The following is a 23,592-nucleotide window of genomic DNA, read 5'->3' as shown; positions in this document are numbered from 1 at the left end:
GATCCACAGGTGGAGCTAATTATTTCACTTGCGATTCTGTGAGGAGACCTGGAAAACATGCACTGTTTGGGGTCCTAAGGACCGAGTTTGAGAACCTGTGATCTAAGGTATTGAATACATCTGAGAATCTTGTTTGGGGTCTTGGACTGGGGACTATATATTATTATTATTTTAGGAAGTAATGGTGTCCAGTTTGAACTGTTTTTTTTGGCATGATCAAGAGGAGGAACAAACAAAGAGAAAGACAAAAGACAGGAGGATGAAGCTGAAAATACAGCCTTTGCCTGGCCCACTGACAGCAGGAACTTCAATTTGCAGAGGAAGAGACCCTTCCATACTTACCTGCTCTCCTGGACTTCTGAATTTTTGGAGAACTCTTCCCCAGTGATTTGGATGGTCCGGGGGAGCGATGATGTGGATTGCTGCAAATTGCATCATCATGGCACCGTCACCTGCAGGAACAATGCTGATAATCACTTTCATTGAGAACTATTCTCATTGCTACGCCACCGCTCCCAGCCTGTCCTCCAAGGATCAAAATCAGCAAGTATTCTTAACAGTAAACCTACCCCTCACATCTAATAGGCTATCCGAACCCTAGCAGCCTGTCCATCAAAGCACAATACAGCAACTCCATTACCCAATATCAACAGGTGCCAATCCCCCACACCACCTTGTGCTTATGTGCCATCAGGTGTTTTCAGCTCTGTGACCTGGGGCCTGATTCAGACCCACTCGCAAGCGGCTGTCCGCTCGCAAGTGGGTCGATGGTGTGCACTGCACATGCGCACGACGGAGGGAGCTCCATCGTGCGCATGCGCCAGACGCGACGAGCGAAGGACTTTCCTTCGCTCGTTGTGTCTGATCAAAGGGGGCGTGCTGTCGATGTTGATTGACAGCACCCCCCCTTTGGTGGGCGTGCCGGGGGCATGCCTCCCAGATGGGGGCGTTCCCAAGGGAACACCTACCGTCTGAAGCCGGCCCACTGACATCACTAGTGATGTCAGTGGGAGTGATTTTGGCTCTGATAGAGCCAAAATCACTCCGGGCCTTGCGGTTGAGAAACTCAACCGCAGGCTCCGGCTCGCAGTGGCGATGGTCAAGACCATCGCGGCCATCAACCTGCACGCTCGTATAGGCTGTGGGTGGTGACCCACAGCTATACGAGCGTCCAGGAGGACGCTCCATAATTATGGAGGACGGCCCTCATTCAGAGCGTGCGCTCTGGTCAGAGTGTCCGGCTCTGAATGAGGGACCTGGTCTATAGAATAAGATCGCATTAGTAAGAATACTCTTTAAGAATTCAGGTAATAAAGTGTTTAATTTGATGTTCAATGCACTGCTTATATACACTTGTTGTTGCCCGAATAAATTGCGAGTGCTTGTAGGCTGGTAAAAATACATGATGACATCGATCATATGCACTAACCAGGGGCGTATTAAGTCTGCTGCCGGCCGCGGGGGAGAGAGGAGGGGGCTCCGGATGGGGGATGCACACGGATCCCCTCCTCTCTCCCCGCAGGCTGGCAGCAGACTAACGGCCGACTGCAGCAGCAGTAGATTACGGGCATACCAACTTGTCCCTACCAATTTACCGTCAACCTGCCATGTGCGGCCACATATGGATGATAGCAATATCGGCCATCAGCCGTGCATGCCAGTCAACTTTCTCGATATCGAGCAAGTTATTATAGGTACCCGCGATCATTGACAGTATAGTAGATGGTGTGCTGGATGATTGATATCGATTGATATTGATAGCAGGAAGGGTGCATAACGATCAGCCAGCGATATTGTATTGCTGGCTGATCGCTACGTGTGTACGCACCATAAGAGTATCTGATGAGCTACAAACCTATGCTTGATGCGGGATGCGGTCAAAATCCCGACCACCAGGATTCCGAAGGTAAATACTGTGGTTACGGGGAGGGTTAGGGTTAGGCACTAGGGGAAGGGTTAGGTTTAGGCACTAGGGAGTTATGTTAGGTTTAGGCTGCGGGGAGGCAGGGTTAGGGGTTTCAGTTAGAAGTACTTACCATTAGGCGTTGGCATTGTGACCTGGTCGGGATGCCGACGTTGGGATTCTGACCGCTGGGATCCCAAGCAACCCGTAACCATCCGGTCTGATGCATATGCTACTGGTGGTGCATCCATTTTGCAGTTCATCCAACTTTACATACAGTATGTGCGCAGTTTATTTGTCTTACTTTTTAGACACAAATGTGACTACACTCATCAGCCCCTTTATTCTAAAGTATGTCTAAAATCTGAGTGTGTCCATTTCTTACATCAAAATACACTGCTTGTCTCAGTCATGTGTGTTTTATGACTAAAATCAAAGAGGATTCTAAAGCTGGGTAACCGCTCAGCAGCCGATTTGCTAAGCTATACACACTTACCAATCTGGCCAGACATCACAACTGGGCACAGGGCCGGATTAAAGGGGGGGCGACAGGGGCGATCGTCCCTGGGCCCCTACACCTGAAGGGCCCCCACACCCAGCCATCGGGTTTAAAGTGAACTGGAGGAGACGGAACCAGTTCCGCCTCCTCCGGACACGTAACCCCGGCGCCACAGGGAGGCACCATTGGCCAGGTGCCCGCTGAGATTGTAACCAGCGGGCGCCCGGCTCCCTCCCCGCAGCGGCGGCCAGAGCCAGAGGCTAGAGCTCACTCGTGCCAGGGGCATGGCTTGGCGCACTTACAACGAAGAATTTCATCGCAAGCAGGATGGCAGACAGGTTGTGGATCTAGGGTGGAAGGACGTGGAGGTGTGGCTGGAGGTCACACAGCCTTTGCGTACTTCGTATGAGGGGTACAACGCAAGCAAAACATCTAGTTCGGTTCATCAGGGCCAACAGCAGGCGTCTGGGGGAAAGTGCTTCGCGTTTAATAAATGCCACCTGTACGCAGGGACAAAAATGTTGCTTTCGTCACCACCCAGTTGCCAAGTGTTTCAAAGTGGGTGCCCAGCAGCAGCCTGCTCAGCCAGTGAAAGGCGCTAGTGCTAAGTCAAGCTCCATCCCCTGTCCATGTCACAGTGATAGCGAAATGGTTGAATTGGTACCCAGTCCTGCAGGATGCAGAATTTTTGTTAAACGGTTTGATGGTGAAGTTAGCTTAGGGCGCATGGCGGGTCCTATTGCAGAAACCCCCATTAGAGATCTTGTGATTTCCCCGGTGGGCGTGGTTCCCAAGAAATTTCCTGGAATATACAGGCTCATTCAACATCTGTCTTATACGTCAGGCTTGTCAGTAAATGATTCTATACCAGTTAAGGTTTCCTCGGTGGTGTACCAGTCTTTTGACGATGCTTTGGATGTGGTTAGGTGTTATGGTCCGGGCGCACTGATGGCTAAGATAGATGTTGAGTCAGCTTTTCGCCTACTTCCTTTACACCCAGAGTCATTCCGGTTTATGGGTTTTCGCTTGGACAACAGATATTACATAGACAAATGCTTGCCTATGGGATGTTCTGTGTCATGTGAATTTTTTCGAGCGATTTAGCACTTTTCTACACTGGTGCATGGAGTTTTCTTGCGGTGGTCATGGGATAGCTCACTATCTCGATGATTTTCTGTGTGTCGGCCCTTCCGGTTCAGACAGATGTAGTTATTTGTTGTTTTCTTTGTAAGCACTGTTTTTTCATTTTGGAGTTCCCGTTGCTGCGGACAAAACTGAGGGCCCTTCCTCTTGCTTGTCATTTATAGGTATTGAGATCGATACCTCAGCAGGTGCTTGCCTCCTTCCTCTCGATAAGGTTGACAAGTTGCGCAATGCCATAGCGGAGTGCACGGCTTCCAGTAGAATTACCCTGCGGCAGGCGCAATCCCTCCTGGGCCTGTTAAACTACACCTGTAAGGTCATACCAATGGGCAGAGTTTTTTCGCGTAAGTTGGAAAGGGCCACGGCTGGGGTCACTAAGCCGAGACATTTGCTACATTTATCCTCAGAGATTAAGCAGGACCTCTCTGTCTGGGTTTCGTTTCTTCGGGATTTTAATGGCGTTTAGTTGTGCATGTCTCCAGCCGCTGACAATTTGTGGCTGCAGCTGTTCACCAATGCAGCAGGTGCCACAGGGTTAGGTTGTTACCTTGATGGCTCCTGGTGCATTGGCCGGAGGAATGGGTGGCGAAGGGTTTGACTAAGGACTTGGGACCTCATTCAGAGTCGGTCGAAGCGGCCCCTCGGTTGTACAGGAAAAGGGGCCGGATATGCAAATGATTCCCTCGCAAGTTGCGTCCCTAAGTTCGGATCGGTAGCTGGCCGACCAAGGGGTGGAAGCGGCCGGATTTAAAAAAAATACGCCCCCTTCTCGTACGCATTGCACGTCATCTCCGGGTATATAAGGATTAATCGAGACCATCGGGAACCATCGGAACTGGTCGTAGAGCTTAAGGTTGACCATACCCTTTCTTAAGCTCTACGATCATGTCAGTGTAAAAACCTCCCATGTCACATGTGCCATGACGCTACTTTGTTAATTATGCACTCCCATAAACCGTATGCACTCTCATAAAATGCTGTTCGCATAATTAGGCACGCCTGCGTTCGGATCTCCACTCCCCCGTTTTCAAGCACCTTCCCCTGTTACCACCCACAAACGCCTCAATCTGTCACTCAAACAACTGACCTGGCTGTGTTCAAGGAGAGAGAAATTTCTGATCGTAGCGGCTACTTTGCGCACGCGCATTGCGAACTTTACGCATGCGCAGTATAGCGAACATCGGTGGCGTACAACCGTGCGGCCGCTTCAACCGACTCTGAATGAGGTCCTTGGTCCTTCTCGAACTCTTTCCCATAATGGTTTCCTTGGAAATCTGGAGGAACGGTTACGCAATAACAGCATCATTATCAGGTGTGACAAACTGGGCGTGGTCCATGCGATCAATCTGCAACGCGCGGCTCCCTGCTGGTTTTGCGCTTGCTAGCGCTGCTGGTGGTCACATGTTTGCGCTGTAACATCATATCTAAGGAAAGACACGTTCCTGGGGTGGAGAATGAGATAGCCGATGCGTTATCACATTTTCAGTTGGCTAAATTCCGATCTTTGGCCCCTGGTGCTGACGCTGACGCTGTGCTTTGCCCCGCTTATGTTTGGCAGGTGATCGAGCCGGCATGGAGGGCTTAGCAGAACAGTCTCTAGCCCCATCCATGTTGTGAGCATATCGGCAGGCATGGAATGAATGGGAAGATTATTCCCGTAGCAGCAGACAGGCAGGTAAGAGTCAGCATCGTTCAATGCTTTCTTTTATTTGGAGTCTCCGTTTGGCTGGCAGATCCAGGGCTTCTGTTGCGCATTCTTTGGCAGGCATTGCTTTTTATTGTAAATTGAAGGGCCAACCCAAACTAAAAGTTTTCTACTTGTGAAGGCTTTACAGGGTTGGGCATGGGTCTCCCAGCCAGTAGCTGACCGTAGGAGACCTGTGGATGCTCATCTGCTTCCGGCAGTATTAGGGGCAGTTCACGGTGTGGCTCTTACTGCGTACGAGGCAGTCCTGATTCAAGTGGCATTTTCGGTGGCTTATCACGGTGCCTTGAGGGCATCGGAGCTGGTGGCATCATCCAAATGGGTTGATGTCTCCATGCTCCGCTCGGATATCCTGGTCAGTGAGAGGTCTGTTCTCTGTAGGATTCGGCAGTCGAAGACCGACCAGACTGATAGGGGTAGGTGGATCTCGTTGGGTCCATCTAGGGACAAACGGATCTGCCCCGTGGCACTTCCTATGCGTTATGAGTTATTGCGGCCATATGTTCCTGGTTCATGGCTCATGCATATGGATAGGACTCCGTTTACAAAATACCAGTTTGGTTGGTTTCTGAAGCGGTGTGTATCAGGTTTAGGCCTCTTGCCTCAGGATTTTGGTACGCACTCATTTAGGATCGGCTCCGCAACTTCGGCAGCAGCTGCGGGTTTCTCGGCATCGGAAATTAAGGCCCTGGGTCGTTAAGGGCGTTGGTTTAAAGCCACGTCACAGTATTGACATTGTTATTGTTTATGGTTTATGGCTTGCTTTGTTTTTTGTCTTGTCTCATGTACTGTCCTGTCTTGTCTTGTCTGTTACCCAGTGGCGTAACTATAAATTTTGCTCCCCCATGCCAAAAAAGTTTCAGGCGCCCCCCTCCCGCCCAACTCCCCCCCCGCCCAAAGATCAAACACACCCAAAGATGACGTTTAAGGTGTGTGGTTACATGATTCAGCAACGTGCCTTACACATTATGACATACGAAGTAATGCCACTTACAACACAGTGTGCCACACCTGAATGCCCCTTACTACACATTATGCCACACAGCAATGCCCCTTACACATGCCACCCTGTAATATTGACCCTTATGCAATGCCCCCTGTAGTAGTGCCCATTATGCAGGATCCCCTGTAATTGTGCCCATATGCAGTGCCCCTTGTAGTTGTGCCCCTTCAAGTAGTGCCCCCTGTAGTTGTGCCCCTTCTAGTAGTGCCCCCTGTAGTTGTGCCCATTTTAGTAGTGCCCCATGTAGTTGTGCCCAGTAGTTGACCCCTGTAGTGAGCCCCCTGTAGTTGCCCCCAGTAGTGAGCCCCCTGTGGTTGCCCCCAGTGGTGAGCCCCCTGTAGTGAGCCCCCTGTAGTTGCAACCAGTAGTCAGGCCACTGTAGTTGCACCTAGTTGATCCCAATAGTGAGCCCCCTGTAGTTGCCCCTAGTGAGCCCCCTGTAGTTGCCCTCCCCCCCGTGCACACACAAACACACACAAAAAACAAAACAAAAAAACACTTACCTTTATACCCGCTCCAGTGCTGCTGCCGCCCATACCCCGGCGTCCGTTCCTCGGCACTATGGGAGTGACATCATGGTTTATGGGTTCAGATCAAGCTCCTATTGTTGAACATGCAGATAGGGTCCGTTGGTTAGGTTTCAGGGGTATGAGATGGCATTCCTTTTGTCCTAGACTGTTGGAGTATGCAAGGCAATTTGGTATGCCACATATTTTGGTTGCACACTTAGGAGGCAACGACTTAGGGCAGAGGTCCACTGTAGAATTGTGAGTGGATATTATCAATGATTTGGTGAGGGTGCTATTGGCCTGGCCCTCGTGTAAATTAATTTGGTCTTGCATTGTACCTCGTCAAGTCTGGCGTGGAGTTAGGAGTTGTCCCGGTATAGATGAAGCTAGGAAGAAACTTAATTTCGCAGTAGTCAAATTTGTGATGGCCAATTATGGGCATGTCATTCACCATAAGAGCATTAAATTTCGTGGTTATTTATATAGGGTTGATGGGGTCCATTTGACAGAGGAGGGTTTGTCATTGTTTATTGGGGATCTTGTTAGGTACAATAGTTGTCTTTATTGGGGAACCTTGGTATGGTGGCGGTGCGGCGGTTCTATAAGCAGAACCTTGCTGTGGCTGGAAAGAACGGCAGGACACCAGTCCGGGTGCAATTATGATTTAAGGGTGCTCCCTTCGTTGACTGGTAGTTGGCTGTACCAACCTAACGGGGGGTGGTATCTTCACCTAAATGGGTGAGTAGTCAAGCTAGAGGGTGAGCGTTACCTTTTGTTGATGATATGATTTACATGGTTATGTGTATGCACTCTGGGCGATCTACGCCTGCTATGCCTTTTGTTGTTTGTGTGTGCGCATAGCAGATTTGGCTGATTTCTGGCCGTCCTTTCTTTGCCACCATACATCCTTAAATAAATAATAAATAAATAATAAATTATTATTGCTCCAATAAATCGCCATCAAGTTATCTGCCAAATCCACATCTCGGTGTCTTTATTTTATTTTAGTATGATAAGTGGTTTGCACACATCATCATCCGATAGCAGGTTTAATCTGTTTGGAAGTGTTTTTCCCTATATTTTATTGGGGTATTTAAATGTGCTCTTGTTATAAAATACATGTATTTGGTTACAGCTTTTATCTAATGGAAATAAAAATGTGTTTGAAGTGCTGTTATGTTCTGTTACTTTGTGACATAGATTGACGTTTACATGGAAGTTATGGCTGCCATTACTCTGCCGAGGTCTGTTGCGCAATGCAGATCTCGTTATTAGTGTCTGTAATCCTTTCTTTGCTTACAAAGCCATTGGGACATTTTGTTCTTCCTTAATGTACTTTGAGCACACAATGTATCAGGTGGTCAGCATTATAGAGTGCGGACTTTATCTAATTGTAGAAAATATCCATCATGTTTTCTTCAAACCCGCGCTTCCTTAGGAACATGTCCTGACTGTCCAGCATCTGCAAAGATCACCAAACTCCCACCAGGCATCCATCAACAGATGTAAGACTTGTCCATTCCTTAATGATAGTGATCTTCTCAAGCTAATGTATGTGGGGCCCTATATACCTAGGCACTCAGGGCCTGATTCAGCAAAGATTGTAATTGCAAAGCTGCACGCAGGCTATAGGCTCCTCCTCTCTGTGTGCATGATTTAGGCAGGGTCCTCCTCTCTGTGTGCATGATTTAGGCAGCCTCCTCCTCTCTGTGTACATGATTCAAACAGGCTCCTCCTCTCTGTGTGCATGATTTAGGCAGGCTCCTCCTCTCTGTGTGCATGATTTAGGCAGGCTCCTCCTCTCTGTGTACATGATTCAAACAGGCTCCTCCTCTCTGTGTGCATGACTCAGACAGGCTCCTCCTCTCTGTGTGCATGATTTAGGCAGGCTCCTCCTCTCTGTGTACATGATTCAAACAGGCTCCTCCTCTCTGTGTACATGACTCAGACAGGCTCCTCCTCTCTGTGTGCATGATTTAGGCAGGCTTCTCCTCTCTGTGTGCATGACTCAGACATGCTCCCCCTCTCTTTGTGCATGACTCGACAGGCTCCTCTCTGTGTGCATGATTCAGGCAGGCTCCTCTTCTTTGTGTGCATGATTCAGGCAGGCTCCTCCTCTCTGTGTGCATGACTCATACAGGCTCCTCCTCTCTGTGTGATTGACTCAGACAGGCTCCTCCTCTCTGTGTGCATGACTCATACAGGCTCCTCCTCTCTGTGTGCATGACTCAGACAGGCTCCTCCTCTCTGTGTGCATGATTTAGGCAGGCTCCTCCTCTCTGTGTGCATGATTTAGACAGGCTCCTCCTCTCTGTGTGCATGACTCAGACAGGCTCCTCCTCTCTGTATGCATGACTCAGACAGGCTCCTCCTCTCTGTGTGCATGACTCAGACAGGCTCCTCCTCTCTGTGTGCATGATTTAGGCAGGCTTCTCCTCTCTGTGTGCATGACTCAGACATGCTCCCCCTCTCTTTGTGCATGACTCAGACAGGCTCCTCTCTGTGTGCATGATTCAGGCAGGCTCCTCTTCTTTGTGTGCATGATTCAGGCAGGCTCCTCCTCTCTGTGTGCATGACTCATACAGGCTCCTCCTCTCTGTGTAATTGACTCACACAGGCTCCTCCTCTCTGTGTGCTTGATTTAGGCAGACTTCTCCTCTCTGTGTGCATGACTCAGACAGGCTCCTCTCTGTGTGCCTGACTCAGACAGGCTCCTCCTCTCTGTGTGCCTGACTCAGACAGGCTCCTCCTCTCTGTGTGCATGACTCATACAGGCTCCTCCTCTCTGTGTGCATGACTCAGACAGGCTCCTCTTCTCTGCTACTTCCCCACTGAAATCTAGAAATGTACATTTCATGCAAAAAGAGATGGTAATGGTGGGCGGTGTGGGGGCTTGGCATCCTGTATGTACCCTGCGTATATATCTGCACCTCTACCTTTATACATCACTGGCTGGTGCTCTGTATGTTTCGCTCAAGCTCCGCTCCATCCAGATTACTAAGGGCCTGATTCAGACCCGGACGCAAGTGGCCGTTCGCTCGTCCACCGTACGAGTGAAAAAATTTAAATTTAAGCGCTCGCTCGTATGTTCGCTCGTAGCTAACCTTCTGCCCCATATTCTCCCAACCCCTCCTCTAGCTAGCGAGCATTCAAAATAGCGAGCGTCCGTCTCCTCTTTGGTGCATTGAGCGCTCGCACAAGTCATTTCCGGAAGTGGCCCTGTCATTTTTCGATTGCCTGCTATTTCATTCTGCAAACATACTTGAATCGATTAATGGCAATCACTATATTAATTACTTTAATTGTTATTCACATGTTTGCAATCCTGTTTTTTTTTTTCAATGTCAATAAACTTTATTCTTGTTATTGTGTGTCATTTCATCTGCAGAATACGTACAGTTTGACCAAGGGGTTGGTTTTTCGAAATTAATATTTTTTTAGACTGCTGCTATTGTTTCGCTTTTTATTTTTATAGGCAGATTTTAATAATTTTATTTGGATATTTAAATTAGCTTACGCATGTCACTTCATCAAGCCTATCATAACTCACATTATATTTGTGAGGGTGTAGGTCACATGACTCATACAATAACCAATAAAATTGTTCCTGTTAATTTACAAAGTACATTAGCCAATCAAATTTTTTCTAGGACCTTTATTAAAACTGTTTTTTGTAAAAAAAATCATTGCCATCATGAGAGCCACAGCTTTTTTGTCACTGAGGTGATCGACCGGAGAATAACCGATTATCCGCACCCCATCACCAACCTCCGCAAGCGGCTAGCCTACGCGGAGGTGCGCCGCCGGCTGCGTTCCATCGGCTATCGCCGAAATATCAGCCAGCTGGAACGCAGGTGGTCGGATCTGAGGTGCAGATCCCCACGCCTGCTGGCCCGTTTGCGTCTCCAGATAGTGGAAAGTAAGTGTTTCTGTGTATGTTTTTTTTTTTGCCTTTTTTTTCTCATACCAGCATGTGCATGTTTACAGTATAGCCCTGTTTGTTTGTTTTTGGACATACCTGCATGTGCATGTTTACAGTATAGCCCTGTTTGTTTTTTTTGGACATATTTGCGTGTGCATGTTTACAGTATAGCCCTGTTTGTTTATTTTGAACATAATTGCGTGTGCATGTTTACAGTATAGCCCTGATTTTGTTTATTTTTGACATACCTGCGTGTGCATGTTTACAGTATAGCCCTGATTTTGTAAAAAAAAATTTGTTGACATTCCAAATACTAAAAGCCAATTTGTAATTACAAATGTTTTTCTCCATCATTTAGGGGCACAGCGGAGACTCACACGATGCAGACGTGTGTCTCGACCCCTATCCCCCACTCCCACCCAAACATCCTCAGCCCACTCTTCCCCAAATTCCCCCTCCACCCCAGACCTTGCCGCACGTCAGTCCCCTCCCTCTCCTCACATTAACATCCCTCCAACTTCCCCCTCCACTCAAAACCCCCCTCTCTTTTCCTCACCCTCCACTTCATCCCACATTACCCCTCCTCCTTCCCTGAGCCACTGGCCCACCTCTGAAGATGAGGAATTCGGGGCTCCAGGCCCAGTCAGCAATGTTCCCGGTATTTTTACATTTTAAACTATGGTTTTTTGTTATGGTTGTTTTATTTTGGTTGTTGTTGTCCTTTTGCCTGTGTATTTCAAAATAGTAAAGTAGTTCAAGTGTTTTTAAAAAATATCATTGTGAAACAATGTGAAGGATGTTTTCCCCTTACACATATGACACATGTCCAAACACTCACACTTGTGTCTTTCTTGTTTACGCTACCAACAAATGTCGTAGTTTGCCTTATTTATTTTATTGGAATTTTTTTAGGTTTTTTGTTCTTCTTTTTGGGCCCTTATTTGATTTAAATCTTTTTGCATTCCTTTTGTTTTGGACATGTTTTGGTAACTGATGTATTTTTTTGGTATTGTCCGAGTTTTTGCTTGGTTGTTAAAATCTAAATGAAGGTGTCATTTTAGTAATCCTCACATTTTTTTAACCCACAGAGGACCAGAGGCGTAACGAGGCAATTGCGGCTGGATTAGTGTATATACGGGGCCATGTAATTGCCATGCTGGTGGCATTGGACCATCTTTTGGCGATCCTGCGCCACTAATATTTTTACAAGGCCAAAAAATAAATAAATAAAGTTTATTTTGATTTATTTAAGTCCCATTCCTTATCTGTAAATCTCAGATTGTTGAAACTTACATAAGCCTACTATTTGTCCCTGAGTTTTTAAGTAATGTACATTTGTTTGTAGAAAGCTCAAGTAAGTATGTAAGCTTGCACATTAAACACATAACAATACCAATAGGTTTGGAGAATTAACCTCCAAAAGAGATTATTTTTTTGGGGGGGTAATGTAAAAATTAAAGCTACCTGCTTAGGCCTAGAATGTACAACATACTGATTCACCATAATACCTTTGGGGTTTGTTTTGAGCAACAAAAAAGTTTACAAATTAAGAAATTACAGTATTAGGCATTAAGCAACTTTGCATTTTTTGAAACAGGTTACACTTGGTTGTAATTTACGATGGAAATGGTTGGTTAACGTTAAAAAAAAATTTAATGCACACAAATAATAAACACCAAGTGAATTGACACAATAAATTCAAACATTGAAAACAGAAACACAAAAGTCCATAAATCACCAAAACCAACAAAAAAACAAAATCAGGAACTGTTTGAAGAAGTAGGATGCCAACATGAATCCACAAATGAGGAGAAGAAATAATTTTTCCCGAAGTTATATCCAATGTGTCCACATAAAGTAATTTTTGTTGATCAGGTAGTATGCATGGATTTTTATGGTCATTTTAGGGAATAAAACAAACAAACAAACAAAAAAAAGTTAAAAGTGTACATTAAAATATTACATGTCTACATTGTGTCAATTAAATAAATTTGTTGAAATAATTACCTAAAAAATCTTGCAACAACTTCATCGCTTATGGCCCCCCCACATACTGACCTCCGACCAACCTCGGGGGGGCCATCCTCAGGCAAGGCATCCTCTGGCTGCATTGGGACATCACTCCTTATGGCGATGTTGTGAAATATCCCACACAGGACCACAATTTTTGACACCATAGCCGGCAAATACATGAGGTCGCCACCAGAGCGGTGGAGGCATCTGAATCGGCCTTTTAAAAGGCCGATACAGTGCTCCACCACCTGCCTGGTGGCTGTAAGTGTGGAATTATACTGACTTTGTGGCCCTGGTGTGGGAACCAAATAAGGAGTGAGCAGCCAGGGCGTGCAAGGGTAACCACTGTCTCCTGTGAAAATATAAAAAAACATCAGGACCATTGTGTACCAAGCTTTGCATTGGTTTCAACGGAAGGTGTCAACTTACCCAGAAGCCACGCATCACCAGCTTGTAGGTTGTTTAATTTGTGCCAAATCCCTGATTGCTGGATGACGAAGGAATCATGTGCACTGCCTGGGAATTTGGCATTCAGGGACAGGATCTGGAGGGATGCATTACATACCACCATTACATCGAGTGAAAGTGCTTTCGGTTCCCAAATATAGCCTCCAGCCTTGCTGGAGGCTGAAGTGGTATGTGAGTGCCATCCACAACCCCTATGATGTGTGGGAAGCCAGCAATTTGGTAAAAATTAGCCTTCACCACATTAAGGGAACCCATATCCAATGGCATTTTAATAAAATGATGGAGGTGTTTAAAAAGTGCCTCCATCACTGCCCTCAGGATCCTTGAAAAGGAGGATTGGGATATTCCTGCCACTATTCCAACGGTGGTTTTAAAGGATCCTGAGGCACAAAAATGTAACACCGACATTAATTGCGTAAGTGGTGGTATTGCTGTAGGATTGTCAATTTGCCGTTCAAGATCACTCTCTATTAATGAGTGTCTATGATGATTTGTGGTGGAAGACGGTAGCGCCTTAACACCTCATCATCTGGCATTCCAAAAAGGGTGACACATGTTCTATATATCTGGGGCCTTGCATGCCTACGAGGCCTATGCCTGGGACGAAGTTGAGGTTGGTCGGGTTCTGGAACCATGGCCAATATAATATGACCAACATCAACCTGAAATGTTAAGCCAGGTAGTTATTGTTTTAGACAAATGTGTGAAGAAAAATATACTTATCTTTTCAAAGAAAACCAAAGATTCTTACAGGCCTGGGTCTTGTCATGTGAAAAGCAACCTACATTTCAAAAGTAGAAAATATTTTTAAGATTAATATAATAAACTAGGAATTAAGCCAAATATATTTGTCGACATTTTAGAGAAGGGAGCAAACATTAGTTCGCAAAATAGTACGCTACATTTAGAGTTAAGACATGATTTTACACTGAAAAAAACCACACACATTAGTTTGCAAAATAGTACGCTACATTTAGAGTTAAGATATGATTTTACACTGAAAAAACACACATTACTTAGCGAAACATATGCTAAGACCAACACATCGAATTTGTTAATTCATAAAACCAAAAAAACTTACCAAAAACAGACAAATATCCCAAAGTTAGAAAATGTCACTTGGTCACTGCCAAAATAACTGTTAAAAAAAATAATAATACAAAAAAAAAAAATAGTTAAAAAATGAACACTATTTACTAAAAAATTTTTAGGGGAATTTATGAAATACTCAAAAATATAAATAAAAAAATAAAAAAAAATGCAAAAATGCTAACGTAAAGAAACAAAGTACTAAAAAAAACAAACTTAACAACAATACCAACTACTCCTTCAAAAAACCAGAAACCACGAACAAACCACTACACCGAAAAACCTCCAACAATCCAAAAATGCCACCTCGAATGGAGTCACACCAAGCCATAAATAGGCTTTATTTTCCGCTCAAATTAAGGACGGACAATAGGAGCGTATGAGGAATGATGCGGCCGAATAATGCTGACGCATGTATAAAAACGTCACTGAAGGCCAAAATCGGTCTGCTACATTTAGAAAAGACAATGAGTACAGAGCAGCAAATTACTAGCCAAGAGGCGCCATGTAATTATTTTCTAAATGATGTGAAAATGCTTATGTTTAACATTACAATTTGAAACATTTAACTTTTACAAATTTTCAACCATTTAAAAAAAGGTGTGGAGGATGTAATGGAAGAGGCTGCTGGGCCTAGTAGGCAAACTAGGGCCCAAAAAAAAAAGACAGCCACAATTCACAAGGAAGGAGACGGAGGTTTTGGTGCAAATGTGCAATGACAACCTGGCACAGGCACCAAGGAATATGGATGCAACCCAGAGATGGAAACTGTGGGACGACATAGCCAGTGCTGTCAATGGGGTGGGTGAGTTTGAACGTTCAACCCGGGAGGTCAAACGCCGGTACGTAAAAACTACATTTGAATAAAAAATGGTTACAGGGCCAAATACTGCAGTAATAATGCCAACTTTTTAACCAACAGATGGAGTGACTTCAAATATCGGCTTAAACAAAAAATGGCTGATAGGGCTAGGCATGCAGGGGGAACAGGTGTGGGTCCCACCCCTGTGTCACTTGAGCTCACGGATTTGGAGGAGCTGGCCCAGGGGTGTGTGCAGGATGAAGAGGTGTTTGGCATGTCGAACATGGATACCGACATGCCAGACTTTGCGGCTCCTCATGTTGCCCCAGGTAAATGTTGTAATGTTAACAACTCAGAAATGTGTTTTGAAAAATATCTCGTTTTGAATTTGAATCTTTTCTCTTTTTTCACATAGAGACACAGGCGGATGAGTCTGCTCCAGAGGAGAGCTTTGGCCGCAGAATTTCTCCTGGCTCTGCATGGGAGGAAGCAGTAGATCCGGCTGGGGACCCTGTGGCAGACAGTCCAGGGCATTCCCCCTCGCAGGCAGTGGCCCTCCTCACTGATCTCAATGTTAAAACGGGTCAGCACACCGAGATTCTGCTGAGGATGGACGCCGATCTGCTACGGGTGGCGGACGCCCTGGCGGAAAATACTGGGGCAAACGTAAGAATTGCAAATGCCCTGGAGCAGCTCGTTCGCCAGCACATGTTGGAGCAGGCCTCCTTTCCTGCCGGAACATCAGGACTCTCCACCTCTGGCACAACAACACCCATCCCTCCAAATGTGCCTAGCCCTATGCCTAGTCCAGAGGCAACAACATCTGCCTTTGGCCAGGCCAGCCGAAGGAGCTCCCGGGCCCGGTCCGGCTCCCTCCAACCCCCGGCCAAAAGGCCTAAAAGATGATGACAGCACTGGCTAATTACCCCACATCTCTGTGTTTGCCCCATATTCCTTCATGACAACAACCTCCCTCTCCTTTCTTGTGAATTGTATTGTTTTGATTTGTTAAAGTTCAAATGCCACTTATTTTGTGTGTGTGGGCCAAATCAATTTTAATTTTTTTATCCTTATAAAAAATATGTTTATGGCAAACAAAAATAAAAAAAAAATTTAAATGGACACAATCATTTAATAAAATTATGAAAAAAATCTGCAAAATTCTATTGATGATTTATTCCAAAACGGAATAAAAGGTAATCCCTCAAACAAACTTAGAAACAATACAACAGAAATAGAAACATTTAATTTTGTAAAACAAAACAAGGGCTAAAAACAATTTATGAGTTTGAATTAACACTTAGCAAAAAACAAAAGGACGATTGGTTTCTTGTCCTCCAAAAAAATAAGCAAATAAACAAACATGCGTACAATATTGTTTCCCTAAAAAAGAAACACATACAAATATTTGAAAAGGCCCCCAAAAAATAATAATTGTTAGCTAATTGATTGTATGACCCAGAAATTAGCAGCTGAGTAGTTCACCTACGTTCGGATTTTAGCTACTAAAAAAGGTCTATTTCCTAAACACCTTACAAGCAGATTTGCAATTAAAAGATGATTGTTTTTGTGGCCACATTGATAAATCGCTACACCATCGATGAGCCCAGGGAAGTACGAAGAGACCATCGTCATTATGGTAGACTATACCAGACCACAAACTGAGCGAGCAGTCTTAATGGAAATTGGATGAGACAGTGACGTATCACTTGTTCCGTTCACATTTGGCACTCGCATAAGATAATTTATGTATGCCCAAAAAACGCCTCGACACGCCTGCGTTTTTCCATCTCCACCCCCATCACCACCCCAAAACGGACAATTCTGTCAATCACATTTGACATGTCACTTCCTGTTCGCTGTGTCTACGATCGACTGAAAAATGACCGCAATCAGACGTACGCACATGCGCACTGTTACAACGACGCATGCGTGGTTGTACAACATCAAATGACTACGAACGAGCGGCCGCTTACGAGCGGCTCTGAATCAGGCCCTCAGTCCTCAGGACCCCACACAGGTCATGTTTTGCAGGTCACCCAGCAGGTGCACAGGTGTAATAATTACTCACTGACACATTTTAAAAGGTCCACAGGTTGAGCTAATTATTTCACTTGATTCAGTGTGGAGACATGGAAAACATGCACCGTTTGGGGTCCTGAGGACCGAGTTTGAGAACCTGTGGCACAATGGCACACATGTATCAACATATTAAACATTAATAAATTCTCCAAGGAAAAAGATCGCTCTTTCCTAACAAGAATAGTTACATAATGTGAATACACTTGTCAGTAAACAGGAGCAGAAGATCCTGTCATCCATTACTTTGCAATTGGCAAAATCTAATTAGAAAATATTAACATTCCACGCTGCTCCTTCTGTGAAGTTCAGAACATCGCTGTCACATTGATTGTAAATGCCATCTAGTTCATCCATCTGCCATCCTGTAGGCACCCGCAAAGAGACAAACGTTTACGCTATGTGCCCACAGTGAAAGTATATGGAAAAATAAACTGCAATGTTTCCAGTCCTCAGGGGTTCTCTGGCTAGCGTAGTGTCCTATTAAGAATACTTTGTTTGATTTACTGGCAGATCCTATGGGGCATATTCAATTGAGCATGAGGTTTAGCGAGGAAAAAACCTTGCGCCCCTTGCGCCCAATTTTGGATTACCACAGGTATGCGCGCTCCTGATACCCGTGGTATGCAATAAAAAAAAGTGGTCGCAGAGTTTTCAGAGCTGAAGACCCCACGCCACGTGAAAAAAATAAATTAAAAAAAATTACACTTACCTGCCTGGGGGTCTCCGGTGGTCTCCACGGCTCCCGGTGACCTCCCCTCCATATTCTCTCTGGAGAGGGGGCTGCTGGGAGTTCCGGGAGCTGCTGGGAGGCTCCAGGGGCTGCTGCGAGGAGCAAGGGCTGCTGGGAAATGTAGTTCAACACTCACTCATACACACACAACGCTCATACACACACACAACACTCGTACACACTTACAAACACACACACTCATCCTGCAGCAGAAGACCTGGCTTCCGACGCTGGATGCAGAAGCATACTTGCCTACTTTTTTTCTTCTCTTCCCGGGAGAAGCCCGAGTAAGAGAAGCAGGAGGACGGTGATGGGGGGCGGGGCCTGATGATTTGCATCATTAAGCACCGCCTCCTTGCAGTAAATTGCCATGTTTGGCTCAAATTTAGATAGGGGGCAGGACCAAATTACGCAATTCACGAAGAATCGCATCATTAAGCACTGCATCCTACACGGAGACCCACGATCACCACAGAAATACTCCCCATTCTGCCCACTTCACTATGAAGTGGGCAGAAATGTAGGAGAAATGCCTACCCTTCCAGGCGTGTGCGGGGGGTTACCTGAAAAATCACGAGCCTTCCGCAAATTCCAGGAGGGTAGCAGGGCAGGCTCTAGGGGTTTTCGACCAGTGCGGTTGCACAGGGGCAACACCCATAGAGGGCACACCCCTCCCCAACACCCATAGAGGGCACACCCCTCCCCAACATCCCTTTTTCAGCGGGACAGTGCTGTCCCGCTGTTCCACCCATGGGCCGAAGTGGCCTGCAGGTGATCAAATCGGGAGGTTGGGGACCCCCACCGCCTCAGCTGTGTGGCGGTGCTGGACCCCCGGAGTGTGAATGGATACAACACGCGCATGCGTGTGGCATCCATTTACTGATGGGAGAGGGCTGGGGGAAATCCAAGCCAGTGACAAAGGGCTGGGCTTTACCCCCAGCCTGAATTTATTTGGAGGCGTGCCATGTGGGTACACCTCCTAATAACATCACTTAGCGGGCGTGACCTATGGTAATGGGGCCACGCCCCCAATTTCGGTCGCACACGCGTGATGACAGGGCACAACCTAACGGGTCGGCACAGGGTGCTCAGACCCCTGGAGCTGTCCCTGGAGGGTAGGCATGTATGTGCAAAAGGTAAGTAATTATAGACTAATTAATCTAATTGGAAACTTCCAATTGCTGAATTAGTCTTCAAGGGGGGTGCCGCCGGGGTCCCAGTCCTGCTGATTTTTCCTAAAGATAAAGATTTTAGAAAAAAAATCACACTTGCTCTGGAGGTGCTAGAATAAAAAGCTCCCAGCGCGCACAAAAGCAAAAAATCCACACCTAATTGAATAGCAAAGATCCCGAAACTGGAGGAAAAAACTTTCAGCTGTGGGATTTTTGCTTTTCTCACCCACAACTGAATATGCCCCCCTGATGGAAATAGGCGTCAATGGTATATTAAGGAGGTTAGTCTGCACAGTAGATAACTTAACCAGGGATTGGTTAAAAAACCCGTAGAAAGGGCATCCAGTCAGATGGTTTACCGTAACCATGTCGACACCACAATGTTTACAATGTTGACATCTGAAATTAATATGCCGACGGTTAGGGTTAGGCTCTGCTGGGAGAGTTGTGTTAGGCTGTGGAGGGATTTCAGAGTTAGGCTATAGGGGGAGGAAGTTAGGGTTAGACACTAGGAGGAGGGTTAATGGGTAAAACATGGCTGTCGGAACAATTCAGTGCGTGACCGTTGGGACCTGGAAGAGGATGCTGCACCAGCCAATACTGCCAGGCAGGGCCTGAACAGCAATGATGTGGAACCTGCAGCTCCAGGAAAATAGGCCCACATCATCCACTGCAGTGTAGCCAGTGCTTTCCAGCCGAAACCCTGCCTACTCCAGGGTCATCCAGAGCCCCACCCCCTAATCCATCCATGGCTCCTCCCCTGGGTGTTTGAAGCATCGATCCAATGATGTGCAAAGCTCTGCCCCATACAAACCAAAGCTCTGCCCCCTGGGTTGTTCAAAGTTATTGTTTATCCCACTGACCATGGATGATCCAGAAGCAGAGGCGCAGCCCAAGGGACTCCAGTCCGCCTTCAGAGCCATCATCCTGGGAAAACAGCTGGAAGAGTGGAAAAGGCTCAATCATTATAGGTAGTCCAGTCCCCATAGCCCTTTGTCCAGGGACTCTCTCACATGGTGGTCTGATTTATTAATCTACCACACACAGCTGGGCACTGCCTTTGGCACTTTTTAGGTTAATCTATAGGAGTTCTGTATTGTCCCTTCATTTAGATAACCTTACCAGTACACCCTACAGGGAGCCTCACTAATACACCCTGTCTTTTCATCCAGATACCCTCACCCTACACCCTGTCTCTGTATCCAGATTACCCTTGCCCCTACACCCTGTCCCTTCATTTAGGTGCTGTCACCTCTACACTCTGTCCTTTCTTCTAGATACCCTCAAGCCTACACCTTGTCCCTGCATCCAGACACTGTCACCTCTACACCCTGTCACTACATCCAGAGACCCGCTCGCACCCATAGTAGCATAGTCTAGTAGCATAGTCTAGCAATCTTCTAGACTGCTTGTGCCTTGATCCTCATATCCTCACACTCCTACATCCTCAGAGTCATCTACCCATAGTCTTGCCCTGTAAATGCCTGAGTCACACCCCCTGGCTCTGATGTCCCCTGTATTTTATGGTGGTCATTGGAGTACTCTATATTATATGGCACTCATTCAAATGTTCTTTGTAGTGAATGAAGGTCACTTGGATGCTTGGTGTATTATATGGCAGTCACTGATATGCTCTCTTTTATAATGTGATCACTGTAACACCCTGTTTATTGTATGACAATCACTGTGACGTTTTCTGTATATATGGCTGTCACTGTGATACTCTCTGTATTATATGGTGGCCACTGATGCTCTCTGTATTATATGGAGGTAATTGCAATGCTTTCTGTAATTTATATTGGTCACTGCGATGCTCTCTGTATTATATGGCGGTCACTGTGATGCCCACTGTATTATATGGTGGTCACTGATGTTCTCTGTATTATATGGTGGTCACTGATGCTCTCTGTAGTATATGGTGGTCACTGATGCTCTTTGTAGTATATGGTAGTCACTGAGATGCTCTCGGTATTACATGGAGGTCACTGTAATGCTCTCTGTGTTATATGGCAGTCACTAGAATATTCTCTGCATTACACGGTGGCCACTGATGCTTTCTGCAGTATATGGCGGTCACGGCGATGCTCTGTGATGGAGTACAGACAGCAATACTTTTTCATTGAATTTAGAGACAGATGAGTCCGCATGCTCCATAAATAGTCCGAGAACCACAGAATAAATGCAGGATGCGCTGGCACCTTAATGTAACAGGATTATTAAGAATGTAATTATTTAGGGTCATTGTGATAAGAAAAACCAGTGCTGGTGGCTGCCAATCATAAAATATGTGAGCAAACAGTAGCCTAACCCCATCCACCACCAAAGAGCTGAACCTAAGGATGAACATTTACTTAATTTAATATTTTTTTCTGAATTTCTCACAACTTTTGTCCTAGAGGTGCCGTGAAAAAAATTACTGATACACAAAAAATGTTTTAGCTAGCTTCAGTGATAATAATAATAATATTAATAATAATAATGATGATAATTATGATGTTATTAATAATCTACACAAAAATCCTAGTAAGTGACTTTTTCTATAAACATAAAAGTTACCACTAGTAAGTGATACCACTGCTATCTGGTAAAGCCTTTGCATAAGTAAGCTTATTTAGCGAGAATTGTAGTGGTACTGGCACCGAGGCATTACCTGTTCTGTTAGTGCTATCACAGGATGGCAATAAGTTTATTTCTTTTATTTTATAATGGATATATTTTTCTAGGTAAAGACTTTTGAGATTTTCTTTTTATCATCTTAAATATTTTGAAACTTTATAGTAAAACTGAAAGCCCAACCCAGCTCACGCATGCACATCTGCAGAGCAGTACATTAACCCTTACTGCCTTGGTCCGGTATTGCCATTGCAGCTATTTATTTAAAAAAAAAGTGCAATAGCAAAAGTCGGGTACATGCTATCCAGTTATTAGTCCGCAAGAAATATGGCTTTGGCGTCTCAGTTCCATGCCCATTCTGCGGGACTATAGGCTTACTCAGGACTGCAACAGTCGAATAACCTGTGACCGGTGCAGAGTCTTTGTACGCAGATTCTGCATCATTTTCCGCAGGTGCTTGGATCTGCAATGCTGCAGGTGGTCGTCTCAATACATGGCCCGGCGGCTGTGTCCCACGTCGGCAACGGTGTCAGTGCTGTGAAAAAATGCCTGGAAAATGGCAACCGCGGCCATTTTCCTGGCGTCTTGCATTCGCAGTATGGAGAACACCAGGAAAATGTCTGCCGCGCCACTTTCCCGGTGACCTGGCCATGCACTGGAGACTTTGGGCACAGACTAGTGCCCAGAGCCTACCACTGCGGCGTTGCACTCAGTGCACTGCTGGCCACCGGAGAGAGAGGAGGGGACCCTGGACAGAGACTGCACATGGACCCCCTCCTCTCTTGAAATGCCGTAGCCTAGGGCTAGGCTATCTCTAATTCCCTTCCCTCCTCTGACAAAATACTTCCACCACTGCATGCACCCTTGGCAGTTGCATGAAATACCTACTGACAGTAAGGCAAACCTCCTGGCATTATCCTGCCAGGTTACAGTGGGACCATTTGCCACCCAGATTGGCACCGTTGGCATCCTCCAATCCACTAGCAGCCTTTTTCACATTGTTCAGTAGTTTTGCCTATCCTAAACAGAATTTTGCATCAGCAATCTACACAGGATGCAGTAAGCATACTCACCACCGGAAATGGCATCAGGACTTTAACACCGACCAGGAAGACACAGCTGGAGCTGCCAGACATGCCGGACCAGTCACCTCTAACCCACCGGTGACTATTCATCGACACCACATGGCATCAGGATTTTAACACCGACCAGGAAGACACAGCTGGAGCTACCAGACATGCCACACCAGTCATCTCTAACCCACCAGTGACTAATAACGTCGACATTTCATAAGTGTCAACGTGATGAATGTCGAAGTGGTCAATGACAACATGATAAGCATGATGAATGTCGACAAAATATACCACACTTATCTACAGAACTGATCCCCTCCTTAAAAAAGCATATAATAGATGGGTCTTGTTGTTCTGTGTTAGACCTGCTATCGCTCATAAGCTAAAATCCCCCATTTACTCCTTATTTTTGAAGGATTGGGATATCCCTTTAAAATCCTTCAGTTTAGTGGCCAATATAAAATATGATTATTTGGAAATAATGATACAAGTAGATGTGAGGCTGATCAGATTTTCTTTATTACAGTGTATCACTTCAAGAAAAAGATGTGTCTCTACTCTGGAACGTCATATATTAATAATACCTTCTCAATCTATCCAAGAAGTCTGAAGACAAAAATAACTGAAGCCGATGATGACTTTCGTTCCTGGAGACCTGGGATCTGAGGCGTAGCTGGTAGCAAGCGTGAGTGCCAACAGCTCCTAAATTCATCATATCACATTTCAATAATTGAACTGAATTTCTCATTTATGCAGAATTTATAACAAAGTTTAAACTCAAATCATGTAAAAACGAATCTTCTCAATAATATGAAAGCCTATTTTTTTATTATTAATAACAATTCTTGTAGTTGTGCAACATGTTT

This window comes from Taudactylus pleione, unplaced genomic scaffold (assembly GCF_031769625.1).
Source record: "Taudactylus pleione unplaced genomic scaffold, aTauple2 ptg000562l, whole genome shotgun sequence".
Classification (NCBI taxonomy): domain Eukaryota; kingdom Metazoa; phylum Chordata; class Amphibia; order Anura; family Myobatrachidae; genus Taudactylus; species Taudactylus pleione.
Note: the sequence above shows the minus strand (reverse complement) of the source record.